This window comes from Cervus elaphus, chromosome 5, assembly GCF_910594005.1.
Source record: "Cervus elaphus chromosome 5, mCerEla1.1, whole genome shotgun sequence".
NCBI lineage: Eukaryota > Metazoa > Chordata > Mammalia > Artiodactyla > Cervidae > Cervus > Cervus elaphus.
Window position 1 is genome coordinate 82,193,445 of NC_057819.1, and position 9,019 is coordinate 82,202,463.

Consider the following 9,019-nt stretch of genomic DNA (forward strand, 5'->3'; position numbering starts at 1 on the left):
CTAGTTCCCCGTGGTGGAAAACTATCTTAATTACAATAATTCTGATTGTTTTGTTTTTGCTGTTTGTTCCCTGCATCTGTAACTGTGTAACTGGATTTGTTTCTAGTCGGATGAAAGCTTTTAAGTTACAAATGGTTGCTCAAACTCCAGCTATCACTGCAGCTTCTTCTGACTACTATTTGGGGCCCCTGAATCAGACATCCTCACTATGAGGATTAGGAGAATATGTTGCCTCACCAATTTAGGGACAATGCCCCTTGTCAGCTCGGAAGCAGTTATGCAATGAGAAGGACGCCCCTTTTCCCTAGGCAACATAATTCTCCTAAAAGAAAAGGGGGGAATGAGCGGGTAACAGGCAGGAAGGCCAGGGGGTCTCCAAATGGAGGAAAGAGGCTGCAAGTGCCAGACATTTTTATCTCTCTTAAGTGGCAGGAAGAAACAAACCAGCGATATGTTTTTCCTTCTCTATACAAATTTAAAAGGAGGTTTCTCTTCAAAAGCTGTGTTGCTATGACACCTGGTCTCACCTAAAGCTAACTACTCTCAAACTGTTAGGGGAAGCACACTGATTGAAACCGCCCACCCTGGCCAGGCACCATAGTAACTATTTGCATGAGTTGTTTTATGGCAGGAGATCCTGATAAGGAATACGGAACTAATAGCCCACCACCAACAGGAAGAGTTCAGGAAAGGTCAAAAGGAAACACCGCGTGTCTGTCCACTTCCCAGAATCCCTCTTGCTAGCATCCATCTTGGCTGAGCGATGCGTGCGCCACCAGGAAAGACTCTGAATTAGAATGATTGGCCAAAGGCCACGCGGAAACTAATCCCATCACCATAAAACCCAAGACTGCGAGCCACGTGGCAGAGCAGTTCTCCTGGGTTCCCTTACCTACTGCTCTCCACCCGGGTGCCCTTTCCCAATAAAATCTCTTGCTTTGTCAGCATGTGTCTCCTCGGACAATTCATTTCCGAGTGTTAGACAAGAGCCCAGTTTCGGGCCCTGGAAGGGGTCCCCCTTCCTGCAACAAAACCTTGAGTTAACCAATACATTTCTTTTTCTTATAAAAATGTTGTCTTAAGCTATGTTAATGTACCCCAGACTCTATGTTCAAGTTGGTTCCGACAAACGGTCTAACTTACTTACTCAGGTATTGTTCCCCTAATCTATGTAAACGAAACTATTTGTTGGTATTCTGCCCTTCTACAAGACTCAAGTCAATCGTTTTATGGGCAGGGATGAATTATCTGGTGCCATTCTAAATTTTATGACACTCCTTTCTTTTCATTAACAGACTGTGAGTGACTATATAACATACAGCTAAAGACTAGGAGGGGGGTACTCTTTTGTCCCCTTCTGATGCCTATGTCAGAAGCTTTCTCTGTCTCCTTTATACTTTAATAAAACTTTATTACACAAAGGCTCTGAGCTATCCAGCCTCGTCTCTGGCCCCGGATTGAATTCGTCTCCTCAGAATCCCCCGTCTTATCCTTCAGCAACAACCTTTCACTTAAATCATGTTATTTCTAGCCAATCAGTTTAAAGGTCAAAGTGCTTAACTTAACATCTCTGTGGCTTCTTTTGACACTTTAAGTCACCACCCTTTTTCATGCCCCCTGGCCATTTTACAGTGGACCAAATGTATAGGCTTAAGATTAATGTGGATGTGAGAGTTGGACTGTGAAGAAAGCTGAGCGCCAAAAAATTGATGCTTTTGAACTATGGTGTTGGAGAAGACTCTTGAGAATCCCTTGGACTGCAAGGAGATCCAACTAGTCCATCCTAAAGGAGATCAGTCCTGGGTGTTCATTGGAAGGACTGATGCTGAAGCTGAAACTCCAATACTTTGGCCACCTCATGCGAAGAGTTGACTCATTGGAAAAGACCCTGATGCTGGGAGGGATTGGGGGCAGGAGGAGAAGGGGATGACAGAGGCTGAGATGGCTGGATGGCATCACCGACTCGATGGGCATGGGTTTGGGTAGACTCCGGGAGTTGGTGATGGACAGGGAGGCCTGGTGTGCTGAGATTCATGGGGTCACAAAGAGTCGGAAACGACTGAGCGACCGAACTGAACTGAACTGAACATTAATGATCACCAGTTGTTTTTCCTTTAGGCATATGGAGCAAAAGTTAATTACTGCCCTTCCCTGGATCTGAATGCTGATAATTTATCAGACCAAGAACACATTCCAGGAATTCGAGACAAATGATATAGTCTCAGAGTTCTACACTGACTGCCTAGCAACTTCTATTCAATCCACTCCTCTAGAGATAGAGACTCTAAGTGCCATTATGGGGAGAGAGGCAATGACTGATCTGGCTTCTTCGAGCTGTGTAGGGACATTGTTAGGAAATGGCAGTTAGGTTCTCCACCAGTGGGGCAATCCAGTGGATCTCGAAATATCATCTTAGGCTCCATTTCCATAACCATTTGAAGTTTGATAGCTTCTATGTGGGACATTAAAAAGCAAAAGAGCCAATTTAGAATATAAGGGCCAAAAAGCAATAAGAGCAAAATAAGGCTTCCAGTGAGGACCAGGGATTTCCACAAGATATCCAGCTCCATAAGACAGTCCCAAAAGGAGGAGTGGACTCAGCCATCTCCTGGACTTGACTTTTCATGTCTTGAAGAGAATCAGACACATTTTGTGAGCAATCATGTATATATATATACATTCTGTATATATATATATACACATAATTCATACAACATTCTGTATGAATTATGGCAAGGCTTTCTCCCTGTGCAGCCATTAATATATCTAATGCCATTCTGTTTTAGAGTACAGCTTTGCACAGTAAAGCTTGTTCTGAATTTAAGGCAGCAATCGCCATTGTACTATCATTTAAAGCTTGTCTTGTAAAATTAGTCAAGGCTTCTACTTTGAGCATTATGTCAGTGGTGCCAAGTGATGGCACAAATATTGCAGCTAGGTAGTTACAGTGGAACCAAGATCATGTCCAAAGGGCCCAGATAAGTAACTCTTCTAACACAAGATGCTCAGACACACACTACTCTATTTTGCTCTTCGTAATGTAATAATGACCAGCAAGACAGGTGGTCTGCAGCCTTTTGACAGTGTTAATGAGGCCTAATCTAATATTAGCAGCACATTGAGTGGTCTATCAGTGAAATCTTTGCCAGACCTGGGAATAAGCATTCTTAGCAATGTGGAAGGAGGTGAGAGAAATAAACAGTCAAGAGCAGCCTTGGGGCAAAATCCTGTTTCCCCATCACTGGATGCACACAATATCTTTGACCTGTTTTGCAGATACTGAAACCCTCTGCAGGTAATGGCTAAAAATAGTATGCTGCCCATAGGCATGTAGACCCCAGATCAGCTGAACCTCAAGAATGACGATGTGCACTGCTACTTACCTCACTTCCAACCCATCAGAAGAATGTCCATGAACTGATCACACCCTCTTTGAACAATTACTATAAAACTTCGCACTATCTTCCCCAAGTGGAGACTCACGGTTTTGAGGGCATTAGCCCACTGTGGACCCCTTTGCTTGACAAAACAATAAAACTGTCCTTTTATGCTTCACCCCAAACTCCATCTCTGAGATTTGACTTGCCACAGGTGTACAGAGAAGCTGAGCATTTGGCATCAGATATTTCCTGATGCTGCTATTACTAAAATGCCTTGAACTCTCTGTGCTGATGTATAAGAAACTGTTGGCCTTTTAGACTGGACTACTTGTCTTCCAGTCTCTATTTCTCAGGCAAGTTCCCTAATGGGGAGGCATCTAACTGTGTTAAACAGATATAACTAGACTGAGATAAGTCCAGGAACACATGTCATCCCATGTCAGCAAAGCTCTGAAAATATAAATTAGTCACAGGACAGTTACATGTCCACTGTGAAGCCTCCAGGTCTGCTTCACACCCAGAGCAAAAGAAGGACCAGCCCAGTCTGGAGCTGACAATGCCCCATCTCTGCCCATTCCAAAAAAATTCAAACCTAAGACATATCACATCATAACATGACCAAGAGCCAGGGACAGTCAGACCTGTAACCCTGACTCCAGTAGCTCACTATATGCACATAGGAAGACAGTGTTATCCTACACAGTCTTCCAGAAGGAATTTCCAACTTGTAATTGTTCAGAACCAACTATGTCAAGATCCACCTAGAGATACATCTTCATTAACTCATAAAGCATGAAACCCAGAGGCGAGAGCCTTGAGAATCAAGCACCAGAGTTCAGGGAATGGTCAGAAAAAGAAAAACTTGGCTGAGAAGCAGAAATGTCTCTCAAAGAAAACAAGAAGAACCTGTAGTCCCTCACTTGTCTTTCCTGGACAGCTGCCTTCTTTTGAGATGCCCAGCTCATTCACCTGGATTCATCAGAAGAGAAGCAGCTTCTAACTACCTTGCATCAGCCAGAGGAAAGGAATACCACTTTTTGGAAGGTAAATTCAGGGGACTGGTTTGGGGGTGATGAGTTCCTGACCGTCCTCCAGAGTATTTCTAATGCAAAGTGTAATTTTATAAAGAAGTTTACATTTTAATTTGTCTGTCTGTCAAATCCATTTTCATGAAATTTTCTATTCTTTGAACCTTCCTCTTTCCTTCCTATAATGATCTAATGAACTTGATGGTATATAACATTATAATCGGGCTTTAAATCAATAAGGTCTTGGATATTGGTGTTTTTTAATGGCTCAGCCTGTAGAAGGTATGAAGTCATAGAATCCTAGGAATCATCTAAGCCAACCACTGGTTTTGCAACTAGAGTATACAAGGAAACAGAAGGTGAAGTGATCAGTCCAGAGCCACACAGTGACAGAGACAGGAATTTAATCTACCCTTGAAAACAAGTCCAGGGCTCTTGTCACTTCTCTGGTGGCCAAAATGGAACTGTATTTTGAAATTGTGACCATCCAAAAAGTGAACATTTGAAAACTATTGTAAATCTCAGAGATGAATCTATTGGCTTCCACAATGATAGGATGAAAAGTAAAAGAATTCAAAAGGACAGTGGATAAAGGAATGGGGAAGAAGCCATTTAATTGTTCCTAATTTTAAGAGCTAAAGTGACAAGCCTGCTCAGAGACTGGAGTTTTGCCTTCCATGATGGCAGCAGGACCATGTAGTTAAGCTGGAAAATGAGAAGAGGATTTGTCTCATCCAGGGTCAGCGACAGTGTATCAGCCAATCCCTGCCACTCAGCCGTTTCCTCCTGCGTGTGCCCAGAGTCACAGGGTATTTCCTGCTGAACCTGAGTCTCCTCCAAGCCACATCCCAGCCCCTCAAAATCTCTCTTTCTGGGCCTTTCCCTGAAATTAATTCCTGATAGATGGTATAAAAGACAACCAAACCCTGCCATTCGGCAATTTCCTCATGCATCTGTCTAGTCACGGAGTGTTTCCTGCTGAACCTGAGTCTCCTGCCAGCCATATCAGCCCCTCAAAATCGGCCCTTCTGGGCCTTTCTCTGAAATTAACTCTTGATAGACGGTATAAAAGGCCAGCTCCTCCAAGCAGAGAAACTCCCCCTGGCTGCCACAGGAGGCCAAGGCACTCTATAGGTAAGACTCATTGACTTTAATTTTTCCTGGTGTCTGCAAAGTCAATGATGAAATTTCCTTAAGGCTTCTCAGAAAGCTTGGTACAGTAAGCCTCCTACATAAGAACCTTCAGGTTCTGAACTTTCAAAGATGGGAAGGTGCATGCTGTCAACGTCAGGTGTTAGTGAAAGTGCACCTTGCCCTCCGTCCCCTATTGCTAGCAATCCTTCAGCTCCACCATCTCCCACCTCCTCTCCCTCCTCCAGTCAGGAACTCTTCCTGCCTGCACAGTCCGTGCCAGCCCCTGTATGCCAGTTGTTGTACTGTCCCACTGTACTTTCCACGGTACTGTACTATAAGATCTCAAATGTTCTATTGTGTTTGCTTTTTATGTGTGATTTGTGTGAAAAGTATTATAAACCTATGATAGTACAGTACCATGTAGCCGATTGTGTTAGTTGGGTACCTAGGCTAACTTTGTGGGACTAATGAACAAATTGGACTTACAAATCTGCTCTCAGAATGGAACTCATTCATATATAGGGGGCTTACAGCACTGGATTTGCACTTGTCATCATCCAGCATTTTCTAGCGCCAGATTCAGCTGTCACCTTGGAAGGTCATCCTTGTTCAGTGTAAGGGAGAATATTATTGAATTCACTGTGGGGAAAAGAGGTTTTTCTGAGTCTGAAAACAGAGTCGTAGAATCGTAAACTCTCAGGGCTTGAAGGTGCCATATTCCTCTCATCCATCCTGTTTGGGAACTAAAGCCTAACAGAGACCATGTGTCCAGGATATTCAGAAAGTTGGGGGAAAATAGTAACAGAATGATACGCTCTATGGTGTTCTTGAGACTGATGCAATACGATATGATCTATAGTGAAAATTTTGCGGTATTTAAAGGGTTATCTATCGCAGCCAGGCACATCATATCATCTTCTTTCTATCAGTATTATCTCATGCTATCTACAGAAGACCTGGACATCTAGTTAACCCAGAAAGTCTAGTTCTAGGTGTCTCCAATGTCCTGTGGACACTTGGTTCTTAATCAGATTTATGAATTGCAGCAATATTTAAATGGGTTTCATCCAGGGAGAATACAGAGTGATTGAATCATATTGTTTTTTTAAGGAACTGGGTAACCCTGGACTTCCCAGGTGGCTCAGTGGTATAGAATCCACCTGCCAATGCAGGAGATGCAGGTTCGATCCCTGGGTGAGGAAGCTCCCCTGGAGTAGGAAATGGAAATCCACTCCAGTGTTCTTTCCTGGAAAATTCCCAGGACAGTGGAGCCTGGTGGCCTACAGTCCATGGGGTTGCAAGAAGTCAGACAACAGAGAGCAACTGAGCAGGCAGGCACACAGCCCTATGGCTAAGAGAGATTTTTCCCACTGTAGAGAGCTTGATAGAGCTATATCTTTTTTTTATTTTTTTTTTCATTTATTTTTATTAGTTGGAGGCTAATTACTTTATAATATTGTAGTGGCTTTTGTCATACATTGACATGCATCAGCCATGGATTTACATATATTCCCCATCCTGATCCTCCCTTCCACCTCCCTCTCTACCCAATCCCTCTGGGTCTTCCCAACCCACCAGGCCCAAGCACTTGTCTCATGCATCCCACCTGGGCTGGTGATCTGTTTCACTATAGATAATACACATGTTTCAATGCTGTTCTCTCAAAACATCCCACCCTCGCCTTCTCCCGCAGAGTCCAAAAGTCTGTTCTGTACATCTGTGTCTCTTTTCTGTTTTGCTTATAGGGTTATCATTACCATCTTTCTAAATTCCATATATATGTGTTAGTATGCTGTAATGTTCTTTATCTTTCTGGCTTACTTCACTCTGTATAATGGGCTCCAGTTTCATCCACCTCATTAGAACTGATTCAAATGTATTCTTTTTAATGGCTGAGTAATATTCCATGGTGTATAGGTACCACAGCTTCCTTACCCATTTATCTGCTGATGGGCATCTAGGTTGCTTCCATGTCCTGGCTATTATAAATAGTGCTGCGATGAACATTGGGGTGCACGTGTCTCTTTCAGATCTGGTTTCCTCAGTGTGTATGCCCAGAAGTGGGATTGCTGGGTCATATGGCAGTTCTATTTCCAGTTTTTGAAGGAATCTCCACACTGTTCTCCATAGTGGCTGTACTAGTTTGCATTCCCAACAACAGTGTAAGAGGGTTCCCTTTTCTCCACACCCTCTTCAGCATTTAATGCTTGTAGACTTTTGGATAGCAGCCATCCTGACTGGCGTGTAATGGTACCTCATTGTGGTTTTGATTTGCATTTCTCTGATGATGAGTGATATTGAGCATCTTTTCATGTGTTTGTTACCATCTGTGTTTTCTTTGGAGAAATTTCTGTTTAGTTCTTTGTCCCATTCTTTGACTGGGTCATTTATTTTTCTGGAATTGAGCTGCAGGAGTTGCTTGTATATTTTTGAGATTAATCCTTTTTCTGTTGCTTTGTTTGCTATTATTTTCTCCCAATCTGAGGGCTGTCTTTCCACCTTGCCTATAGTTTCCTTCATTGTGCAAAAGCTTTTAAGTTTCATTAGGTCCCATTTGTTTATTTTTGCTTTTATTTCCAAGATTCTGGGAGGTGGGTCATAGGGGATCCTGCTGTGATTTATGTCAGAGAGTGTTTTGCCTATGTTCTCCTCTAGGAGTTTTATAGTTTCTGGTCTTACATTTAGATCTATAATCCATTTTGAGTTTATTTTTGTGTATGGCATTAGAAAGTGTTCTAGTTTCATTCTTTTACAAGTGGTTGACTAGTTTTCCCAGCACCACTTGTTAAAGAGGTTGTCTTTTTTCCATTGTATATCCTTGCCTCCTTTGTCAAAGATAAGGTGTCCATAGGTTCGTGGATTTATCTCTGGGCTTTCTCTTCTGTTCCATTGATCTATATTTCTGTCTTTGTGCCAGTACCATACTCTGTTGATGACTGTGGCTTTGTAGTAGAGCCTGAAGTCAGGCAGGTTGATTCCTCCAGTTCCATTCTTCTTTCTCAAGATTACTTTGGCTATTCGAGGTTTTTTGTATTTCCATACAAATTGTGATATTATTTGTTCTAGCTCTGTGACAAATACCGTTGGTAGCTTGATAGGGATTGCATTGAATCTATAGATTGCTTTGGGTAGTATAGCCATTTTGACAATATTGATTCTTCCAATCCATGAACACGGTATATTTCTCCATCTGTTTGTGTCCTCTTTGATTTCTTTCATCAGTGTTTTATAGTTTTCTATGTATAGGTCTTTTGTTTCTTTAGGTAGATATACTCCTAAGTGTTTTATTCTTTTTGTTGCACTGGTGAATGGTATGGATTCCTTAATTTCTCTTTCTTTTTTCTCATTGTTAGTGTATAGGAATGCAAGGGATTTCTGTGTGTTAATTTTATATCCTGCTACTTTACTATATTCGTTGATTAGCTCTAGTAATTTTCTGGTAGAGTCTTTAGGGTTTCCTATGTAGAGGATCATGTC